At 40.6% G+C, this 25000-nt stretch overlaps 1 protein-coding gene and 1 long non-coding RNA gene across 3 annotated transcripts in view; one reads left to right on the top strand and one right to left on the bottom strand.

Moving 5' to 3' along the window:
• fam110b (family with sequence similarity 110 member B) overlaps nucleotides 1-15635 on the bottom strand; it is a 25690-nt gene extending 10055 nt beyond the window's left edge. Inside the window, exon 1 of one of the 2 annotated variants that reach the window (XM_034887926.1) lies at nucleotides 15514-15635. The gene's annotated coding sequence lies outside the window, so the exon portion shown is untranslated. Of the gene's footprint in view, nucleotides 1-6276; nucleotides 6546-15513 lie in introns of those variants that run through there. The other variant, XM_034887927.1, reaches the window with a different exon arrangement.
• Nucleotides 15636-19582: 3947 nt separating this feature from the next.
• The window catches only part of LOC117954275, a 19852-nt gene continuing 14434 nt past the window's right edge, over nucleotides 19583-25000 (top strand). Inside the window, exons 1-2 of the long non-coding RNA XR_004658784.1 lie at nucleotides 19583-19595; nucleotides 19709-19755. This is a non-coding gene — a long non-coding RNA (uncharacterized LOC117954275). The remainder of the gene's footprint in view (nucleotides 19596-19708; nucleotides 19756-25000) is intronic.

The raw sequence follows: 25000 nt of genomic DNA, 5'->3' as shown, positions 1-25000 counted from the left end.
CTACGCTTGTTATTGTAAGTGTAATGATAAGTTAAAGTCTTATAACAACTTCATCAAACCGTCTGAATGTGTGTCCCAGGCCAGGATAGGAAATAAACTCAACAATGCAAAGATCAACAATTAACCACTGAAAGATGCTCCTATTTGATTAGTTTAATGAATTATTATTTTTTGTCTTAAATCCAACAGCCATTTTCATATCATACCAACATTTACAGCAGCTTGAGTGTTTTTGTTAAGGTCCTAGGAAAAGTCAGCCCAGAGTAATATTATTTTCCCCAATACAAGATTCCTACATTAAGAACTATACAAAAAAACATCGCAACTTTTATCAAAAGCTTTTACAAAAGCTCCCACATTAGCCATTTTGGTCCGCAATAACCTCTAAAAAAGTGTGTGAAATCCTGGAGGGACTAGTGCTGAAGCCTAGGTGACTACTTGCAAGCAAACAATATTGATTGAGATCGTACAAAGTTGACCAGTTTGATTGGTACAGATCTTGGAGGAGGTTTCATGGCTCAAAGCTAGGGCTGGGTACCAAATTCAATATTTTTTTAGCCACTGACCAAATCACCTTCTTAGTATCGAGCATTAAAAAAATGCCTCGTCATTCCCTACCCAAATTCAATACCTAAGGTGTAAATCTCATCAGCGTCAGTGAGCCAACAAGCACACAGCATGCTTCTACCAGGATCTAATAATGCTGGTGATTGGCTGTCTAACACAGAAAAAAACTCTACTTTAAGCACAGGGATGGGGCTCACGTAGCAGAAGCTAAAAAATAAATTAAAAGATCTGTGCCATATTGTGTACTGTTGGCATTTTTTTTATTGAGAAAAAGTATCGTTCCGGAACCGGTGTCAAATTCACAATATTGTTATCGACATTCTCTTAAGGATACTCAGCACTTCTCAATGTGGTTTACCAAAAATATATACATTCCCACGTCAACAAAGAACTTAAATAGGCCTAAACTATGTGTGAAAGTGTCCACGGCAGTCAGTGTCCAATCCTCTTCCAACCAACTGCTCTTCTCCAATCATTCCCTTGGTTTTACACATTTTTAGTCCACTCTTCCCTTTATACGTTCAGACTGCTTTTCTTTCCAGTTGCATCCATAGTTTGGCTTTTCCTGGTTCTAATCTTCATAAAATCCACTTCCTTGGCCCTGCTCTTATTGGTTCTAGATTAATGACTCACCGTGGGGCCTGTGTATGCAAGAGCTCAGCGGTCCAGATGGTCACGGAGTCGGAGCTGGACTCGCACCAAATGACCTTCTAGCTGCACTACAGCTACACAGCAGAAACCATGGGCACAAACACACAAACAGGTTCTGCTACTGTACATCCGTAAGTAGGATTTAGTTTTTACAGCACACCCTTAAAGTCAGCAACACTCTGTGCTTCAAATTCTTCAGTCTTCAGCAGATTTTCTTTCATGAATCTGTAGATTCTGCAGTGGACTGTGTACAGTAGCTCTTCATCATTTCAGAAGAGAGTGACTACTTGTATCAGAGTAGTTCCTACTACTCTGACTGGCACATGATCAGACAGTGGTTTACGGAGCGGTAGATGGGCTATGCAAAAAACCCGGAGCGTTCTATGAAATTACGCTTTAAAAAAAAAAAGGCTCGATCACGCAAATTTGATGGTGGGAAGTCAAAATTGTGATCGCGATAAAAATTTGATTAATTGTGCAGCCCTAGTCAATACAGTAAAAATGGACCTGCATAACCAAGTTGGTTCACTGTAAGCTACAAGTTAGCATTAAACACAACAAAGGCTGACACTTGAATGGCGTTTTGAGCTAACGTTAGCAATCAAACAATCATAGATTGCTAAAACATTTTGGAACGATTCCCATCTTCTTTTATTGTTTGTAATGGGAACGGTTTGAGCCTAACAAGTGTGTAGCTGGTCCTATATAACAGTGTTTCTCAAACCTTTTACATATTGTTATTGTTATTGTAAAACTGTTGTTTTAAGCCAAATACCCCCTGAGCAGCGCAAAACATTTCTGCTAGAAAAAAACAATAAAAAAAACTATATAAAGAGGAACAATACAGCACCAACAACCTTCTTAAACTAAAACATTTAAGTGCTACATTTCAAATGTTTAGAATCCATCACTTAATTCATTTATGATAATAGTTTATTTATTTTAGGAATTATGCATGACATACTGGAAACATTCTTCAGTCCCATCAACTCATCTTTGTCTGTTCCTCTGCTAATCCCCACACACACACACACACACACACACACACACACACACACACACACACACACACACACACACACACACACACACACACACACACACACACACACACACACACACACACACACACACACACACACACACACACACACACACACACACACTCTCAGCAGGCACTGAGGTGGACAGGCTGCTCCAGAGCATGAGTCCACAGCAAAGGCATCACCAACAGGGTTCAACCCATGTGATGGATATTTCTCACAAAATATTCTAATCGAGCTGAACATCATGCCTATAGTGATAAAGGCATTCAATAGACAGACAGTACATCCCATGTTGTATTAATACATTCTACAAAGAGGAGCCACATTGGCTGCATCATAAGTAAATAAAGAGCCAATATTGGCCAACTATGACATCGGTCCAACCCTTCCCCTCCATTACAAATATACACAGCACTGACAGAGTGAGTGAGTGAGTGAGTGTGTGTGTGTGTTGCCATGGCCACTTGTTGTAGCAGAATGAAGGTCAGAGCTACTAATTATAAACTTAGCGAGGCCAACTGAGGACAACAAAAATGCAGAGGTTATGTTTGCAGTCATATGCAGATTCTGATTTGCCTATTTTTTAAATAAATGTATTTTATTAAAAGACAATGGTCTTGTTACCAGTCAGTTGGTTTGGAACGGATAAACACGTAGTTTGGTTAGAGGCTGGCGCTGCAGGTTAGCCACCTCTACTCTGCTTACTGGGGGGTTACAGCAATGCCGGAAACATAACAAGTCACCTTGACCACCCAACTATACATCCAATCTACGAGACAAAAATGAGGACCCCCCCCCCCCCAATGTTTTGGTGAATTTTATTTAATTGAACAAGCAATTGTATGGGCCATGTTTCATGCTGGTGCCTATTTCAAACATGTGCATTCTGCATGCTCAGCTCAGCCATTCATTTTGGCCAGCCTCCAAACCCTGCCAGGAGCCAGCGTGGACATGAGTTGTTGACAGAATGTATGGTCACGCAGAGCTCAGCTATGTAGATGTGGAAAGTGTAAATTGAGCTTTATTATTGTCTCTAGAAGTGTATTACCGCTATTCAACTTTTGGTTTTGTTAAAGAAGGAAAAGATAATTGCAATACTCAATACTACGGAACCGCAACACTTCAAGAACTGCTATAAATGAAAACGCTAACACATGTATTGTGAAAGAAGCCACTTGGGACAGAAGCATAATAATTTGTTTTATAATTTATACTCTTTATTGATCCCCTATGGGGAAATTACAATCCTCCCATAATATCGTCCCAGCCCTATTAACTGCCGTGTTTTACTGTGTGCTCCACTGTTGGATTGGAAATGGATGCCCTCTCTGTCACCTCCTCATTCCTCTCTCTTTCCCAGTGTGTTCTACCATTCTCTAATCTCATTACAGGCTTTGAGCTCTTCTAGGCAGAGTAAAAGGGCTGTGTGGTATCAGCATTGTTATTGCATTTTCATATAACTGAGATCCCCACTGAGGCAAAAGTGGAGCAAGTTGATCTTTTAATAACAGAGCGAGAGAGGCAGAGAAGGAAGGGAAACATACTGTGCAGTGTCACGGTGGATAAAAGAGACAAATACCTAAATACTAGAACAAATATGGAAAATGTATACTGTATATGTACACATAGTTAGTTATAAATGTTACTCTAATATTTGGATTTACTGATAATAATATTTCTTTAATAGTGGGAAGTGATCCACCTGATATGACAGGTGAACAGTTACCAGGACGGACACTTTTTATTTATCTTTAATTTTTTATGTGTTCACATCACAGATGATAAAGACAGGCATTCAACTATGTGTCATAGTTCAAACATGTGACTTGACAGTGACATGTACGCTGTTATAGGAGCTAAGCGTGGGGCGGCTGCTCTGCAGGTGAGCTGGACTGTAACTGGACAGAGGAGGGAATAATCTAGTTCTCATAAGTGTAGGTAAAGAGTTTTGAAGAAAGAACATCTGTGTGTTTAAGTGTTTGTTGAAACAAAAACACTGGATCGATAGATAAGTAAACCCAGATAGATAGATCAGTAAAGCCATGAAAACACAAATTGAAACACTGTCGACCAAATTGTGAATTGTGACTATTGTGAATCTTGCATGAACTTTAGCAGCAGCCACTTCACTAACAATTCAAATAAACCAATGTATCAAGTTATGCCTGAATTCTGTCCAACAATGCCATTGCATAACACGGAAATTGAAACTTCAATGGCCAATACATGATTGTAAATCTTAATTGAAAAAAGAAACTAAACAGGATATAACCTCGGACAGATGTCCAACACATCGAGGCAACAGATAACTGAAGGAGGACTGGGTATGAATCCTTAGGACTTCATTATTAAAAATAACTTTGTCTGCAGAGTCCTGAAAACTGTCTGTTTTACGGATTCCATTTCCGCCCACCTTTCTTTAGTGTACCAAGATTCACTATGTGCTCAGATAATAGGATTGGCTGACAAGAGAAGTACATGTTCAACTTTCTCTGCTTGCCAGTAGATTACACAGACAACCCACAGAAAGATTTCCCTCTCTCCTTAAGGGGAAACGGTTACCCTGGAAATCCAGAGTTCTCGCGAGAGCACAATGTTAATTTGATCAGCGAGTTACTCTGTGATTCAGTAACGCTGCTCATTACCTATACCCTTGTAGCTGAGCTGCACCAATCACATCGGTGTATCTGATGTAGAGGGGCCAGAGGCGAGCCAAACAGATGATTAATCTAAAGTTAGCTCTGCTGGTAGCTAAGCGTTTGGGGCTCTGGATACGTCCCCTCATGTGTTGTTGTGACTGGTCATAGTGTTAGCCAATTGCATGCAGTGAGACTTTCAAATGCATGCTAGAGATGGGACTTTCAATGGTCAATGCCAGACCCTTAATGTTTTGGATTTGGGTCTGGATTTTCAGGCTAATCTACAGAAGGAATTTTTGGAAATGCAAATTAAAAAATACAGAACAATTTAAAAAAAACACTGAACTACCCCAGTCTTTAAAAATGGTCAAAATGGAAACTCTGTGGAAGCCATCTGGTTGTTGTCAGTACCTTCAAATAATTATTGAAACAAAGTCTGAGATGACGAGAGATAATTCCGCTAACCTTTCAGTTGGCTATTCATACACCTGGCTTTAAAGGTTCCATGGCATTAAAATGTCATGTTATGGAGTATGGAGTTTTTTTTAATCACTGATGTTTGGGTTTGACTTTTGTTATCAACAACCCAAATCACGAATGGGATTGAACAGTATTTCTATAACACTTTCAAATGATCAGAGAATCCCATTTGGACAATCAACACCAGAGGAATCCCTTAACCTGCTCTAACGGTCCTGCCAATCCCTAACAGCTGATGATGGTCTTTGCTGTAAGTAGAGATGGGGTTTCGATTAAGCTGTCTGGTACAAGGAAAGCAAACACTGTTGAAAAAAAATAAAATAGTAAGATATAGTATCTGCTCTTTCCTACAACATGAAAGCTGCTCAGACCGGTTTACTTTCATTAAAATACTCCCATTATTATAATTTCCATTATAGACAGAGTGGCTGATCTTTAATTCAATATCTACATTGCCCATTATCAGCAACCATTCATCCAATGTTTTAAAAGCACATTCTGCACTAATCTGATATTATTTTAAAAAACAAACCGAGGAAACATCGGAGGACCCTTTTGCAATTATGCAAGAACCTAATGTGATCTAAAAACTGCTGCCCTGGTTAAAAAAACAAACAATGTAACTGATCTGAGCTGGTATTCTGTCTATAATGGAGTACAATGATGATTTCTAAGTAACCCCAAACATTTAACCGGTAGTGTAAATACTATAGTGCTTGCTTGGAATGAGAAACCTGCACAATCAGCTCTAAATGGTACATTCCAACACTGGACTATTGCTTTCCAAACTGACTGATATCCAAGCTACACAAGTTGAGTTTGAAAATTCTTTTACTTTGTGTCTACATCAAACATCATACTTCTACATAGTGGATTCAAACAGGTGGACTCACCACAGGAAGAGCATTTCCTGGAATTCCACACAGCTATCAAGCATTTTATAACTTGGCGAATGAGGAAGCACGCAATCACGGTACACATTGTGGCCCATGTCAACAATAGGTCCGCCCTGTGTCACGATGAGCCAAAAGGTAGTCCAACGTCAACATCGTATGTCAGCGCATTTATATGCAAGCATGCAGAGCTTCACAAGCAGAATATGCTTTTTAAATCCAGGATGAATGTTAAGAGAAATTTCAGGAAGCAATCCAAGAGGAGCCCGAAGCCGTGGTTAAGGTAAGAAGCACAAGAGCGAGGCTGACGTCTGCCCGAGCTAATGAGTTTACAGACAGATCGCTACGCCTTAATCACCATATTAGTCAAGGACATTTATTTTTTTTCCCCTAGCCCATCTTGTTGAACCCAGTCAAACAGAATCACTGTTTAGAAATTAAAAGGCTTAGTAAACATCTTCAAAACCATTTTTAGAGGTATTTTGACAAGACTGTCTCTACCATGTTTGGGATTAGTTTCTGATCTGACATTGGCACCGCTTTCCTCTTCTTCAACAGGAAAGACAAGAGGCTGAAATCTCTAGGAAAAAAAAGGATGAGGAAGAGAAAAGGGTAGGCTTGAAGAAGCAGCTTGGTATCTAGGCTTTGTGTGTGCTTCAGGGTAGCACGATGCCGACTGGAATGCCAGACGAAGCGGTGCCAAGATCAGTTCAGAGACTAATCCCTCCAAAAAGCAAACCAGGATCATTTTATCTTCTGTCACATTATTTGCCAGCCAAACAGACGATTTATGTTCAAGTAATACACCAGGAATGTGGGCTTTCACGTACAGTGGCTTGAGAAAGTTACACACCCATGCTAAATAGATTATACTAAGTACATTATTATTGTTATTAGAGTTGATTGAAAAGAGGAATAAAAAACATCTTTTGGAAATTGATCCCAATGCCTTAATTCAAAAAATGAAGAAACTCCAACCTTTTAAAGGACACCTATTTTCATTGTGAATGAATAATGAAAATAAATAAATGTTCTTCCTTAAAATACAGGGGGCATAAGTTTACAAACGCCTATGTTAAATTCCCATAGAGGCAGGCACATTTTTATATTTAATGGCCAGTTATTTCATTGATCCAGGATACTATGAATCCTAATAAAGTTCCCTAGGCCTTGGGAATTAAAATGGGGGGGGGGGGGGGGGGGGGGGGGGTTGTTTTAATTCCCGAGGCCAAGGGAACTTTATCAAGAGGCATAGTATCCTGGATCCATGAATGGATGTCCCTCGGCATCATGGCACCTACTGTCCCGCTGGAGTGGTCTCATTGAATTTTCATCTCAGTATGATCTAGTGATAAGAGATTAATCAGGTGATCATTAGCCAACTGACTGAAAATGAATCAGCAACAAATTTATAAAAGTAAAGGATGGAATCACCAGAGGCCTATCCTCATCCCGATACATTTGTCACGATGCGATCTTATTGCGATGTAAAACATATTGCAAGATTCTGCAATTTATTACCTTTTTTCCCCCCAATTTCAAATTATGTCCCAAAAAGGAAACTTTGTCAACATCCATTTTATCTAAAAAGATACATTTTGTTCATCTTACCTAATTGTATTGCTGCAAAATGGGATAGCCAAGCAGACATCAACATAGAATAACACATAATACTAGATCGATACTTGGCGTCGGTATCAAAACAGTATTGCCACGGAAAATATTGCTGTATTGATAATATCCCCAACAATAATAATAGAAAATAGTAATAATAATAATAATAATAATCATCATCAATTCCTTTTTTAAGTAAAAAATTGAAAAAATGATTGACTGGTTCCAGCTGCTTTTCTCTGTTGTATATTGTTGTTAAATTCATCTTTTGGGGTTTTTAGACTGTTGGTTACTAATGACGTTATGTTCTGCAAAACTATGATGGTCATTTGCCATTATTTTCAGACATTGGATAGAAAAAAAAAAATCATCAAACCGAAAAAAATAATCACCCAGATAATGACAATAATTATTACTGGATGTCTCACTTTGAACACAGCCTAAAAGATTTTTTCAGACAGGGAACCATTAACATGCCTAATAATTCATTCTCAATGAGAGGGGGGGCATGGGCAATCTGACAGGCGCAGCGACCAGCGGGCGCAATCCCGTGAAACTGAGAGTTGAATTGTCTTTAACTTTTTTTTACTCAACGCGCCGCGTGGTGAATAATCAGAGACCGATTCTTGGTGCTTGTTAGTTCTCTAAAACATATACAGTACCTGTTTTCTAAACAGTTATCAGGACATGGAGGACCTTCGCATGCCAAAGCATCGGCACAAGACTGGATGTATCAGGTTTGGACTTTAATTAGGCTTTAAAGTTAGGGCTGTACTAATTTACAATCAAAAGATTGGACACTCTTTCCCAATTCAAATGAATGACAAAGCGTGTTGAAATGATTTTTTTTAGGATTGACACTATTTGTTTCTAATTTGCAATAAATGTAAATAACATGAAAGGTTTTTATCATATGTGTTGTTTAGTCCTGAGGTTTGCTTCGGGGTCAGTGGGACAGAAGTACTGTTAACAAGATCAGAGGCAACACACGTTAATCCATGCCGGGTTTTGTGTGCCACAGATAGACAGTGAGCCTGTTGACCTCTGTGGATTTAGTGGCCTCAACACACACACACACACACACACACACACACACACACACACACAGGTAACCAGTATTTTGTTATAATACTTGATGCCATTAGGTGTTCCTGTTGGTGACAAACCGAATAAAGAGTAACATTGTTCTGTACGATTCTACACAACAAATCATGCTATATGCTGATGTCAGTGTCAAGACAAAAGTAACCTTAGTTTTAAATTAAAATTAAAATATCAGATCGTAAAATATTACCTAGTTTTAGTGGGTAATTGACAAACTTTGCATGAGGAATTGGTGAGCAGAGTAAAAAAAAAAATGTTACCATGGTATTTGAACTTAAAATCAATGTGAGCATGAGAACTAAATAAATAACCTTTCTCACATCTAAGGATGTAGTTCCCAGTGGACTCCTTTAGCAAGTTTTGTCTTGAAGCTTTTTGAGTGTTATTATCTGCACCCACATGGTCCACTGTGTTCAAATGCTTATTTTCCTCACTGTGCATACACACTTTTTTTTTTTTTTTTTAATCACTTTGATTCTCATTTAATTTTACCAGCCGACTGCATCACAAACGCTACGACTTTGTTCTGTGAGTTTAAAACAGTACTGAATAATAGGTTTTAAAGCGGTCCCAAGCGTTGCAGTGCTCTCCCTTCTCTTCATGGAGGCCTCTATGTTTACAGGCTTGTGGTGATGGGCAATGTGTTAAACGTGCCAAAACAAATGTTTGGTACTGACAATTTGATTTGTTTTGTCATGGTCAAAATAATCGTGGCAGAGAATCACTACATCAATTCTAAGCAACCCAAAAAAAAAATAATTATAAAAAAAGTCGGGATTCATATTTTCCCCCGGAGTGAGCAGGCCTACTGGATACCATGGTATGGATAATACGACAGACTTTCTGATAGAAGACACATTTATCTTGTATCACAGTATATAACGTCACACACTCTCCTCCTTTGGCTTCCTGCAGGTGTTTCTGGCTCTGGAGCTGTGGTTGGAGTCACCTGCTGCCTCCATGTTTCTGCTCAACACTCTCTGCGACAATTCATTCTGTCTGTCTGTCTGTCTGTCTGTCTGTCCGTCCATCCGTCTGTCTGTCCGTCTGTCCGTCTGTTCGTCTGTTTGTCTCTCTCTCACCCAACCAGTCCAGGCAGATGACCCCCCCACCCTGAGCCATAGTTCTGCTCGGGGTTTCTGCCTCTTAAAGGAAGTTTCTCCTTGCCTCTGTGGCCCAGTGCTGGCTCATGGTGGGAACTGTTGGGTTTCTGTAAATAACATCTCAGAGTCCGGTCTAGAACTTCTCTTTTATGAAAAGCCCAATGAGATAACTGTTGTTGTGATTTAGCGCTATCTAAATAAAATTGAATTGAACCCTAGCTGACACAATTTTTTTCTTCGTGTTATCATACACAACTGATGAAATAACTGATGATATGAAACATAAAATGGACTGTTGTCATCATCGGCTATAGATTTGCAGGCTAAATGTACTTTTATATTACAGGAGATAAGTATAAGGTTATGTTCTGTATCATCGTAAAATAAAATAGAAACTACAATAATATCTGTTTTTAAGCAAGCAATCAATTTCAGGTAAGTTATTCTAGTAAAGCAAAGTGTTTTCTTTGAAAGAACACCGTAAATTTGCTTTGCCTTTTGTATAGAAGATACGGTCCGTCGCACATTATGTCAGTTTATTTAGTCTGATTTGTAACTTGCTAAATACCGAGGCCATGACACAAAACCTCTGTGCAAGCAGCTGGAAGACCAAACTGTGCTCCCTCCAAAAATCATCTGCATATCATAGTCCTCACATCTACAGTACCCTGCAACTCAGACAGCATCACATGGAGCTTGGACCAACTAATGCACCAGTTCACTGTTGATTAGAAGATCTTTTTCAACAACGCTTTCCTCCTGAAATCCAATCTCCAGGAAACACGGCAGTGCGGCTGCTTACATATACGATGGCAGGTATTGTCTGAAGTCTAAAAAGCGGATCCTCTCTGCAGCCTCAGTACCCCCACTGTACAGCAGATGTCACTGAAAAAAAATACTCTTATGTAACTTTATTATCCCACCACATGAACGGCACTGACAGTCTGCTGAACTCGTACATTTCAGTGATCCCTGTCTGGAAGTCACAGCTTGTGGATGATCCAGCAGCATCCATCTCCCCTAAGGTTAGGATTTTGCCAGCCATGTTTAGATGGATCAAAACACAGACACTGCATTCACTGTCCCATGTCTCCACTCATATAAAGGCTTCTCTGAGCTTATTTACAGGCTTCCAAAGCTGTTGTCTCCTACTAATGTTTTCAAATTGGAATGCATTTATTGCTAAGCAAATGCAGGAAGTGGCAAAGCAGTACTGCTAGCTTTGTGGCTGTTGGCTTACCGCTGTCTGCTAATGACTAAAACAAAGAAAAAGAAAAAAATCTAAAGATACAGATAATAAGATACTGGATTTAGTGGTGTGACGCCATCTGCACAGGTTGCTGATGGAGGCTACTTTTTCATTTTCCAAAACGTGTCATATTGACAAATGACGGTTCAGCTGATTTGCATAAAATCACTCCGGTTCAAGCTTTGTTTTCATTTCCTATGAATACTTTAGGAGATTGTATCAAAACTTACATTGCACCACTTTAAAGTCATGGAATGGAAGCTAAATGCCCGATCATCACACGAGCAGAGGTGCTGTTGACCTGATGTAATGTAGGCCAGTGGCTTCAAAGACTGACTGGGGGGGGGGGCTTTTCTTATGTCTCAAACAATAACTATTTGCAGCATTTGTGGATTAATTAATCTCAAGGAAGGAGAATTACTGGAACCATTGGGTGCCCCATTTCAGTGCTGTGTGGAACAGAATGACGAGAACATACGCCTTTGTTTTCTGGTTTGGCAAAGTAGAAAGGTTTAAAATCTCTAATCTGGTTGGGGCAGCCATCTGCCATCAACACACACACACACACACACACACACACACACACACACACACACACACACACACACAGACACACACACACACAGTGCTAGGGTCCAAAAAACACAGTGATGGTAGTAATATGACTCAATTATGTTTTTCAGAACTCAGAGGTACTAAGCTGCATGTGGAGTGGTAGGGTGGTAGGTGGATGTAGAGGCACTGAATTAGGGCTGGGTAATATAGCAATTGTATAAACATATCGTGATATGAGACTAGATATAGTTTTTGATTTTGGAAATCGTAATGTCTTAAATGGATCCATTCTAGTAGCATTTTTGATGATGATCGTAAAAGTAAAGTACCACGAAAAGGCCCGAAAGTGCATCAGGTTGGAAGTGTCCGAATATGGCCAATAGCAGCGAATGGTGTAGACACAGTGAAGCGAGTATAGCAGGATTTCCCTCCAATATTGCAGAGATTTGATCAAATCCCTCTCAAATGTTCCTGGACACTGCAGCCTGGGCCGTAGGCTGAAGCTCCAGTCAGAGCCAGGAAAAACCCTGAGTGTTGGTGTTTGCATGTACTCATTTATCCAGCATTACTCATCTAGACTGCAGACACAAGCAGTGCACCGTCAGCAGTCAAGGTTCCCACTGTGGCCCTGATGTAAAATTCCATTACATTTCCTAGACTCTGTAACTAGGTCGAAGGGCCTCAATAACCAAACAACTGCAGATCAGACGCGGCATGCAAGGTAATGTCATTCCCATCTGAGTGCATACAACATGGAAAACTGAAGAAATGGTGCTGTGTTGCAATCGACTGCGTGGAAAGATTCAGAAAGAATTCAGAAAGTTCATTTCATTCAAGTTTTTTTACAGACTGCCAAAGAGTGAGTGAGGAGAAGAGAAGCTTGAAGAACTTAACCAGGTTTTCTGAACTAAGTTATAAGTAAAAAGGCATGTGTTTAAACAAGAAAAGAATTGTGGTTACATAAATCCTGCTTTATGCTTTTACTTCTTGTTTAATTTAACATATTTAACGAATGCTGGATCATGGTTCATGTTTCTTATCAGGCACCATGACAGAATAAACTCCAGTGGCTTCAAAAGCTCCAGACCCAACTGTCTGTCAACTGGTTTGTGCTGATTTCATTGAACATTTGTTTAGAAGTATGCAGCACTACAGCACAATTAACTGATACGATGAGGCGGGTAAGGACTCTATTATATTAGGCATAATATGATAAGATGGGTCCTCAATTTTTATCACGAGGCCTATCTTGTATAGAAGCCTGTGTCACCATGTGTTTTTGATTATTTCAGTTTTGTGCTTAGATGTTGAATATTCCTGAATGTTAGCCTGTGTGTTTAAATACATTGTTATACTGCAAATCTGGAAGTAGTAGTGGTGTCTTATTGGCCCGAATGGTTCGTTACATGTCGATTTGTTCCGTATGGTTACATAAACGTTCTGCTACGAGTTGTCTGTATCTATAGTTTGTTGGCACTGAGCGCCCTGAACGCCCCCTGAAGGTTTATGGTCGCCGGGGTTGTTCCCTGTGCGAGGTGCGCAAGCCAGAAAATGAAGTTCTTTCTTCTTCAACACGGTCCGCTAGGAAGAATGGCCGAGCGGGTTCGCTCCCGTATGATTCTTCATGTACGGACCAGAGGGAGTTAAATGGCATTAAAGGTGTGGTCAGAGAGAGCCACCACATTGGGAAGAAGAAGAAGCATTTTGCCGCGTAGTGTACAAAAACATGAGAGATCGTTTTGTCAAAGCTAAAAACCAGCCTCATGGAGAGAGGGTTCGTGACATGGAGGTGAAGACAGTAATTACAACGTTGAAAGAAGAACGACAGTCGAGTTAATAATTAGAGTAAGGCATGCAATGTTTTAGCTACATCTGTGTTTCCAGTGGATGTGTTTCCTAATATTGTCAGGTAGCCTGCTTTACGTTAACTTCCGCTATCATCTTCTTCTCTCCTACTTCTTGCTTATTGACAGATTATTTTGTTCTTACGCCCCTCCCCCCCTTGCCCGTGAGATGAGGTCAACCGCAAGTATGGACCAAGCTTGAACTAGTTGCCCCGTGGCCGGAGCCGATCGCGTGCCACTCTGAAGGCTCCGTCCCGACCAAACGCGGTAACCCTCTGAAACCCATCGGGCCCTATTTTAACGACCTAAAGGCCCGGTTATGGTTGTGGGAGGAGAAGTGAGAGAGAGTGACTCTAGAGTCATAGTGAGAGAAACAAATGTCTCCCCCGGGTTTTCTGACCACGGTGGGAAATCTGCAGCAAGAAAAGTTAACCCTCTCCTTGATTTCATGTTGTATAGCCTACGGACAGGGAGAACCCGGAAATGAGCGGGAGGAAATGCAACGCTACAATGTCACGGGTGAGCAACGTGCATCACTGCGACGTATATTTTCCGAGGGGTGCACGTCAGGCTACGACGCGCTCAGAGGGGTCTGCGGGGGTACGCCGTCGATTCTACGCACAACCATACAACGGCCTTCAGCGTGAGGTGAAGGGCCAGCAGCAGATTTGCGTGTAAAAACCTAATTTTCGTAGATTAATGGCGGGAAAAATCGTCCCGAAAAAATGATGGGTGCAGGTGCATTTGCTATATAAACGACGTGGGCGCTGGACCGGAAACCGACAACGGTGTTGGTCTCAAACTAACGAAGAAACTTGTGTCGGGTGTAAGATCATGGGGCCCAATGTTTCAATGGCTCGCGCAGCACCACAATGTTTTTTTGCTTTCAGCGAGCTGTAGATGGCTTACCCGTCGGCAAGTGCATGTCAAACCGCATTTGGTCTTAAAGGCCCATTAATGACTTACATATTTTAGTAATACACGTATTTTATGTAGAGCCTATAAGCTAAAGGTTTACGCCAAGAAAGTAATTCGTTTTACCAGGAAATATTTAGATATATGGTCCTATGAAACCCTCGCGTACACAAAGTAACTTACCTATACAAGAAATAACTTTGGTATTTGAAAAGTGGATATCATGGGAAAATAACGGTCACAAGACAGTACAGGATAATATAAAAACTGAAGACAAAAGTCAAAAAAGCACTTAATATGTCAGACACCCCTTCTATTGTAAAAATCCATTTCTCACACAGAATCAACTGCGATCGTCCAGCAGTCTGTAAGTGCCGATAGCACGTGCACACTAGCAGTTCACACTACACCTGCGTGCGTGCGTGCGTACGTGCGCGCACTGGTGGTGGTGTTGCTGCAAAGCAATGCCAGACCCCCGCCGATACAGCAGCACCACCATAAATGTATGAAAGCACGGGATATGTCTGTGTCTCTGAGCTGGAAGCTAGCTAGCTCGGTCACGCCACACCACACACACAAACAGCGGTTAATACATCACAAAGCTACCCATAAAACACTTTGGCTGCATTACCTCTTCAGCTAAACATACAAACGCTGAAAGAAAACGAATGTGTCTTAGCTGGTGCCTTTATGACAGCATGCCAAACAAAAGTCCTCTTTTCGACATGACTGGAAACGAAGGAAGAAAAAACGGCTCCTACGTATCGTCAACGGCTTCAATCCCGTTTCAGTCGTTTTAGACATGACAGGCAGCCAGGTTAGCATCACAACTAAGCTAGGACGGCGTCCTTACCTGGGTCTCCAGCTCCAGAAAACAAAGGATGCTGCTGCGGTTTCTCCACATTAGGTTGATGCGTCTCCTCGGCCTGACAGCATCCTGTACCTAGCAGCAGCAGCAGCAGCAGCCAGGTCAGACTGCACGGCACTGAAACACGCGCTTCCGGTCCCAACCTTCACAATAATGGCCGATTTATGACTAACATGTACTTCAAAGTGAATTATGATCATTTTGCCGACGTTTACATGGGAAAACTTGTAAAGACGTTGCTAACATAACATACCAAAAGCCTGCCTTTGTTCTTTCTTATGTAAAAAAAAAAAGGAAAACAACATGTTCCTTTTGAACCAGATAAAATTAAGTAACACACAGACAAGTGTTTATGGTTGTTTGTTGTTTCAATAGAAGAACCCAGAACAACGTGTAGGTCTACTGTGTGTGCACCTCTAATGAATACAATGTCACAGTAGAGTCCAAATAAGCTATAATTACAAATCTGTTTTGCATATAAATTAAAAAGTATCCTTCAAACAGGTTCCAAAACGTATGCAAAGTAAAATGATAATATTCATAAATTACAATTTGAAAATAAAGGAGGGAGCCAATGATCGATAATTATATCGGGTATATAGTGAATGGAAATATGGGCACGTCTTATACACAGCAGTTGTTTAGTAGAGTTTTAGAGTATGTTGTTGCCTACCAAAAAGCTTATGCTTTGTTTTGAAGGTTAAAATCCCATCTTGTCCGGTTATGATTCCACTAACTCTGGCTAGCTTGACACAGCTGCCAGCAGCTCAGTCTCTGCAATGAGACCCATGAATGCAGCTGCCCGGGGGACAGACTCGGCCGGACGGCTCTGGACTGCATTTGAAATCGACTGTAAGCATTTACACTCTGATGTCTAGACTTTCAGATCCATTTCCTATCGTATATCCCTATTACCCTTTTTTATTAATTTCTAGTACATCTCATTGTAAGTCAGTCAGTTCTCCCCTTTGAATATAAATGGAGCAGTCCAGCAGTTAAAGGGCCAGTGCGTGTCTTGTCTTTGACAGCTCGACAGACCACATTGACAGCTTCAAATTTATCCTAACAAACGAGAGCAAATCAGTCCAGTTCTGTTTACTGGCTGTGAAAACACCAAATAAATAATAAATAAATAAAGGCTTTATGTTATTTTTTTCTTTTCACATTTTCAATCAAGAGCCTACCTTTTGGCTGTGTTTGTATTTTCATGTCATGTTTTGGGCGTGAAGAGGACCGAGAAAGAAATGTGTTATTAAAATTACATTAACAATTTTTATTTCTCTGGGGTTTGTTTTCATGGTTTGCGCGAGGCCCCAATTAAAGTGTTCTCCAGGTTTAGTATTTCATACAAAAAACATTGGTGGACTTGCAGGACAGAACGTTCCAAAATGATTCAGAAGAGGCCAAGATATTCCAACTTTTAGTCCCCAATATAGGTCAAGCTAGGAAAAACCAGCTCCATCCAATTCCACAGTGAACGACGCAGCTCGTTAGCCCTCCCTGTCTGGTAAACGCCCGCATCTTTTAAACTCCACCAGCAGTTTCCAACGCAGACCTTCTAGAAATTTTAATTGTGTGGAGCTACAACTGATGGTGCACCAGCCATGAGAGGTAAGCAGAATGGAACAGTGTCCCAGGTCTGCAGTAAAGACAGGCAGTCTGGAGGAGAGGCAGTGAAACGGCATTTTATCATGTATCAGAGCCGCCCAGCTGGGTGATTTGATATGTAATGTGGTGAAAAATATGAATCTCATCTGATCAAGAGCGCTTAAACACAGCATGTTCGTACTTTCCTACTTCTCAGACGTGTGCTGACTCGGTTGTGGGACAGCTCTGGAGCGGTTTGGTCCTCTGAGGTCTGAAACTGACCATGTTGTTGCCTAGTTAGCAAAACCCAATCAATTTTATGGCAAGGTTCCATTTGGTTCTTTAGACTGCACAACAGTGCTCAACTTTTCCCTGTACCTGCGAGAATGAATTTGGCTTAAACATGGGCTATTTGTTGTAGGCCATAACTCTATGTTTCCTCAAAGAAAAAAGCAACAAAATAACTCTCCCCTAAAAATCTCAGACACCTTAACTGGCCAGGGTGGTTTCCACTGACGGAGAGGAGGAAACACGTTGAGAGTCCGTAAGTGTGTGCCTGCTTCACTGAAAGACAGTGCTGTTTCCCCGCCACGACACACACACACACACCCATACACACCCTTACAAAGCTTCTGAGGCTCTATTTTGTCATGTGGGCAAACCCCCACACTGTTACCTAGCAACGGTGAAAAATCAGGCTAAAGAGACAACATCCTTGTCATCATAGACTCTTAGCTATCATAGCCGTGTGGATGGTTGTTTTGGAATCAAAGTGTAAAAGCATGTGAGGGCGAGGTGGCTGTATCTCCAGACAGACACTGCTGCTACTACAGGCCAGACTACACCAGGACACCAGGTGGTCTGTTTCTGATGTTCATTCAGCTTCTTGTCCAGAGTCCTCACGGTTCCACTGACATACTGTTCCCCCTAGCTGTCACATGTGATATCATCATGATGTCATACACCACTCACCTCCTCTCTCAGGAGGGGTCCTGTCTTTAGGGTGTACAGCACCAGCAGAGATCTTAAGGTGTTAAGATGGCTTGTGGCACAGGCATACGTTTTGACTGCTTGTGACTTGAAGACTTGTAAAGGAGCCCCTCTGGGATGTTCCTGGTGGTCTCTGCAATGTTAGCTGCGTCAGTCCTGATCTTAAGTTAAGGTTTGATTCCTATCATCCACCCCCATGAACCTGCTGACCCTCCCTTTCTATCCTCGACCTCATTGATAAGATGCTGTGCTCTGTTTAAGGACCCCTCAACTTAACAATTAACCACCTCAAGTTGTAACTTCTGCTTTAGTAATGTTAATGATAAAAAATGCAATGATGTTTTCATTTAAGTATTAAGGAAATAAGAAAAACTACTTGGTTGCCTGGTGGTGACAGATCCCTCTGGCTGTTTAAGGCTCTCCTCTAACAAGATACCCGGCCTGTCTTTTTAGCTACGTACTGTAGCATCAGGGCCAAAGTATAGTATAGTATAGATTAATTCATGTAAAATTACTTGCTCATATATATATATATATATATATATATATATATATATATATATATATATATATATATATATGTGTACATACACTCAGGGAGCTCAGTTTGTGCTAATGGAATCTCACGGATGACTGAAGCTGGTCCTCGGTCAATGAATCCAGGGGACAGGAACAGTGATCATTTCCATTACACATATGATTGGTCTTGGTAATAGGTCATTGGCTGTTCAGTAATTTCTGCTTTATTACATCTTGACAGCTCTCCGACAAGCACAATACCAATCTCTACTGACATGGTGTTGCCCACAAACAGTAGCAACACAGCAGAAGTGTTGTAAAATCAGTCAATTAAGGAAGGCATAACACCATTCTACATAGAAGGACAACAACCTGAAATTATTATTATTATTATAATTATTTAACAAGAACAAGCCAGCATCTTGATGTGGGTGCACAGACAGAATACATTATAACTCCTGCTTAAGGCGGCTTTTGTGATTGAGTTTTTGGACACTTTGGGGCAGCGCAACAAGCTGACAACACACTACCGGACAGAGACGTGGTGCCCATTTGGGCTCTAGGTATTTAAAAGAAGCACACAACAAAATAATGGACTCAGTTTGAAACGTTTACAGTTATAAATGGTACCAGTGTTGTTTTTTGTTTGATTTTTACCGGATGGTGGTCTGAGGTTCAGACTGAAATATCTTGAAAAATATGGGCCAGGTTGCTACAAAATGTGTCGGACCTCTGTGGTCTGTGTGGTACATTACAGTTCTGTAGGTCGGACCACCGGTGTGTCTGTGATGGTTTTTTGTAAAATTTGAAATCAAAAGCAAGACCCCTAATTTAGTATTTACGTCCAGAGTTTTTTTTAGTATCACAGGCAGTTTGATTTTAGTAGTGATATTGTAACAACAAGATGAATCAAAATAGATCAATGCTGTTTCACAGTGTGGACTGGTATGATTTTACCTGTGTGTGTGTGTGTGTGTGTGTGTGTGTTTTGGGTTTGAGACTCTCTGTGTGTGTCAATGTCAATGTCAATTTTATTTTTATAGCACATTTAAAAAAAACAACAGTTGACCAAAGTGCTGAACAGGGTCGATGTGTGTGTGTGTGTGTGTGTGTGTGTGTGTGTGTGTGTGTGTTTTAGAGACAGAGATGGCTCATACATCTTGACTTCTCCTCCACAAACGTTTCTTGCTTGTTGCCGGGGGATATAGCTCAAGATTAATGTGGTGGCAGGGTTTTATGGTAGCCATGGAAACCAAGGGGCACTGGCACACTTACCCGATCGAAGAAGGCACACAAGGTTACTATGTATGTGTGTGTTTGAGAAAAAAAGAGAGACCGAGAGGCTGTAAGCCTGACTGAAGTTGAAATATAACTCATTAAGTAGCATTGACCTTAATGGCTTTTCTAGAAAAATGCCTGTTATTTTATTATCCAGACCACACGCTCCACTGATATTTAAACACGAGTCTGATAGAAATAGTAGTGCTATGAGTACGTGTGTAGGCCTTTTATGGGCTTCGACCTGGGTTTACCACATCGAGGTTCTACCTTGACACAGATACTTGCACTCCCCACCAAATCAGGTGGTAGCAAACAAACGCTATTAAAAAAACAGCACACCCGTCTTTCATCTCCTTTTTGAACTCAGCAACAGGAATTGAACACGGGCGGGTCAACATCTGCTACTAAATGGTGAAAAATCTCCCTCAACAGGCAAAGAGAGAAAGAGCAAAACAATTCACTAAAATAGGCTAAAAAAACTACATAGATCCTCACTGCAATGACACCTTTTACATTACACAAAATGATTTGATCCGTTGTTTATATACAGTAAAAATACTGATTAGTGCAACTGGAAAATGTTTTTAAAAAACATGGTTTCCAGCTTTTTCCTGTTATATGTTTCCTGTAGTCGTTCTAGTTTTGATGTGACAGCACATCTGCTCAACCAATCACAATTGACAAAACTGCTGCTCAATGCAAGTTTAAGGTACTTTGTAAGCAACAGTTTTGTCAATTGTGATTTGTTGAGCAGATGTGCTGTCACATCAAAACTAGAACGACTACAACAAACATGTACCATATGACGTAGTCTGTATACACAACGTTCCACTTCCCGGATTGCTCTGCTGCCATCAGCAACTCCTACAAATGTCCGTCATTTTGGCCGGATGTTTGTCACCTTCTGCTTTCTTTGTGTTGGCATTTTAAACTGCGGTGGATTTCTGAGGACTATGGTTAACTGCTCCTCAGATCTCTGCAGGGTAAATCCAGACTGCTAGCTAGACTATCTGTCCAATCTGAGTTTTCTGTTGCACGACTAAAACAACCTTTGAACATACACACTTTCCACCAAAACAAGTTCCTTCCCGAGGCTGTTGTGCAGAGTTGCCATTGCTCCGGACGCCGCACAAGACGATTGTGATCGGTTTAAAGAAATACCAATAAACCAGAGTAGGTTTATCTCCCATCCTGGAATGTTGTGTGGACTAGCGAGACCCTCCTCCTCAGGGCTGTGGAGGAGGGTCTGGCAAAGCGAGACCATGACAAACACGACAGTAACCCCCAGCAGGACAACCAACAGAAACAAGGAACAGGGGTGGTGCTTGGGAGAAACCAAAAGGTGGCCCAGATGTTTACAGAGATACACCTAAAGATTATCTATAACTAAAGATTATATGACATTACACGCAGTGCTGATAGGATGAAATGGTACACACTTCCTGTCCTAAATGGGCGTGGCCTTGTTTGCATAATTTATTAATACTTTTTATTACTATATTGGATATTTATACAGTTAAGATGAGACATATTGAGTATTATGGAGATTGTTGTTAGGGCGTTGGTAAACATTAGTTGACGTTTGCTTATCTGTGTTGCCAGATCTCACGAGAGTTTGTTCCTGATAAAGTCAATTCTGATTCTAAACTTCAGATTTTTCGGTCTGAAAAACGCCATTATAGTGTCAGAATGTTGTAGAACTATGGGGCTTGTAAACATTGGGTACAGTATTTACTTGCTGACTTTGGGGCTAAAGAACCGGTCATAATCTGTGAACGTGTTCACGTCTCCCTTTGGACCTCAGGACCAATGGGAGAACTCAGGACCTGCCGCCGGTCTCCCACAGAGGCGTGGCCGTGGAGAAACCCAACGTGACACAGACACAGGAAGCGACTCTGAGTTTGGGGGTGTAGGTTCTGAACCGTCTCTGAAACAACACACAGTCATACAGTGTTGTATATTCTGCTTTATGTGTATGTAGTACAGGGAAGATTAGATAAATCCTGCTTACAAATCATGTTGGTCAGGAAGGTCTTTCTCTGATCCACCTCTAACCTGAGATGTTGGTAACCTGTGTGCATCCGTGTTTTTTTTTTTTTTTTTTTTACACGTATCATAGCCAGCCTAGCGGAAAGGGTTTTTTTTCTTTCAAAAAGTGGACCTATTTGCAGTTTTTTATTCATTTTGTATTAATCTTTGAGGTTCAAATAACTGTTATTGTTGAGACGTTTTTTCTTCTTCTTTTTTTTACTAACAAATGCAGAGGGAAATGAGCCTCATTCCGTTTTTCTAAATGTACGACGAGTTGACTCTTCCACGCTTTAATCTGTGTGAAATTATTTGTATGCTCTTTGAACTTCTCATAAATAAATACTCTATGAGCTTCAACAGTAATGAGAAAGTAGCTCTGATTAAAACGTTGGTGTTTTACAGTGAGATGGTAATGTACACACCACCATGTCATGCCACAGTGCGATCTGCACAAACATGGCTCTAAACACTGAGGAGTGTTTTTTATGTGAGTCTAACATGGTCTGGAGGCACCCTGCTCACACACATTTTTCAGAAAGACATCGTGTTATTCTTGTGTTGTGGAGCAGATGTCTGAAGTTGGAGTTGGACTGGAGCGTTGTTTAGACAAGAAGAGCTTTCATAACATCCTGACCGCCTTGGGAGTGAGTAACTATTGGATTCTTTTTCTCGTTCTGTTTTTTTTGTCCTCTGATATGCAGAGATTCATCAGGAAGGAAGACCAAGGCCAACAGCTGATGTATGCTCCTCTAACGTCTTCATTCAAGAGTAATCAAAGCTTCGACATTCAAAACAGTGAAACCGTTATCAATACTGTAAAGGGAGATTGATTTGGAGAACAGCACTTACAGATAAGTATGTGTAACAAAAACACACTGTCGAAACTTTACATTCATCATCATATGTTTACACACACAGAAAGCAGATGTGCATAATGTGTTCATTTGTTAAAGATTCATTTTTCCATTGGCGGTTTTGCATTTCATGATGAATTTAATTTAGAGAGGGTGTCTTTCATTTAGTGTTTCCCAACCAGAGTGTTATGATAAATCTGAGGGACGACAAGATTTCTAATAGGAAGGAAGTATTTCTCAGGAAAATACTGCACACACACACAGTTTACGGCCTCTGAAAAATCTTAAAAAGAAACAATCTGAGAAGAAATAAAAAGCTCATTTGTTAAACTGTGTCCAAATCAAGTGACATTATTGTTGTGGCTGGAGAACAAAACAGAGAAAAGGGTTTAGCTCCAAAGCTGTAGCTATAAACTAGTTTGTTAAAACAATAATGATGATAGCATACTGGGAAAAAGTACTGCAGTTTTTGGTAAACCAGGGTCAGATCCATCTTGGAATCAACAGCTCAGACCTCAGCTAAATGAGCTTTTTTGTCCTCATCAAATCAAAACAATTTAGGAGCCAAATACATATGCTGGCAGAAAGGATTGTAGACACTGAGTACGCTTTAACTCTGTGGGGAGAATTCCAAAAGAGCAAGTGAAAAATAACAGCAATAAAAGCTCTAAGTCTAAGGGGCCCCCCTCTCCCATTTCTGTAAAGTTTTGGTTCATGAAGACCCCATAATGTTGTTATCCACACCTCTGATGGGCCCCCTTTCATCATATTACATTGGCCCCACGGACCAATCAGCTGCTAGGTCATGCCGAACATTCTTTGCAAAGCAGGGCGGGATATTTAAGGGGGTGCTAAGAGATCTGCTTGCTGAAGAATGCTCTTTAAAATAGTATACAGTAAATGCCATCTAACCTAAATTCACATTTACATTTACAACACTCTTCTTTGTTGTGATGCCTGCCTGTATGCTCCTTTAAATATGATTTAGTGTTAGTTGAATGTCTTTGTAAAGTGCTTTTCACAGACGTAAGCTTTGTAGGGGCCTAACACAAAAATTCACAATACATAACGAGAACATGATACACAATCTTATTACACAATAATACTGAAAGTGCAGACAAGGAGGTGCATACCGGTCAACCAAACGCCTGTCTAGACAGGCATGTCTTTATCTGATTTAAGAAAGGATCCAAAGATCCAGCAGACTGTAAGGGTGGAGGCAGAGAAATTTGGTAGTTTAGGTGTTTGGCCTTAACTGTGAGAAGTAAGGTTCCTTAGACAAACATTGAACCCTATTTTGAACAGATTATAGGTGTCCACCTCTTGCAAAAATCAAGGTATGCCCTATTCATCAACATTGTTAAGCTTATTATCATAATTTTTCAAGATAGAGAAGCTTGGGTGGGCTACAAATGCACATGCCCATTAGAGAAATGAGTATGACCACTGGTCAATAGAGGGCAGCCCATTTAGTAACAGCTCTGTTGGGCCTGTTGTCTCATAATCTGCATGTGAGGCCACCAAATAAAGCTGTGCTCTTAAAGTAACTTACATGCATTCAGATGGGGTTGCAGAAAATCTGAGTAAGATTACTGTTTAATTTTATTTGCAAGGTTGTTGTTGTTCTCACTAAAGTACGGACCATGTTTGTGTTCTGGTGATTTATAGAAATGTATCATCTCTCAACTCTTATATCTCTGGACTCAGTCATCACTTTTTGAGATTCATAACCAGTCAAGTCTATGGTACACATCATGGCATTTTATATGCAAGTATTGGGTGGTCTTCTCTCCAAGACAAACGTGATGCTCACTGGTATCACTTTATCTAGAAGGCTCTAATTGGGAAACTAGCTCAGTACCTTCCAGAGCTTCTCTGTTCCTCAAAGGGACGTTATCAGACTCGCTCTGCTGACTGGCTTTTATCTCATGTTCCACGAGCTTGGTCAGAACTTGGACAAACTGCTTTTAGTTTTAGTGCACCCGACTCCTGGAACAAATTACAGCACTTTCTTAAAATCCACTCAATTGAGCCTCTTGGAAAACTTAGAAATGTGGTTTTACAGTTTTTTCTGATTGCTTAAGCACATTTTTTGTAACTATTGGCTATTTTTGCAAAACTCTACACACAAATACAGTTTTTTCTGATTGCTTAAGCACATTTTTTGTAACTATTGGCTATTTTTGCAAAACTCTACACACAAATAAGAA

This window comes from Etheostoma cragini, chromosome 12 (genome assembly GCF_013103735.1).
Source record: "Etheostoma cragini isolate CJK2018 chromosome 12, CSU_Ecrag_1.0, whole genome shotgun sequence".
Lineage (NCBI taxonomy): Eukaryota > Metazoa > Chordata > Actinopteri > Perciformes > Percidae > Etheostoma > Etheostoma cragini.
This window is presented reverse-complemented; position numbering and strand designations above follow the sequence as displayed.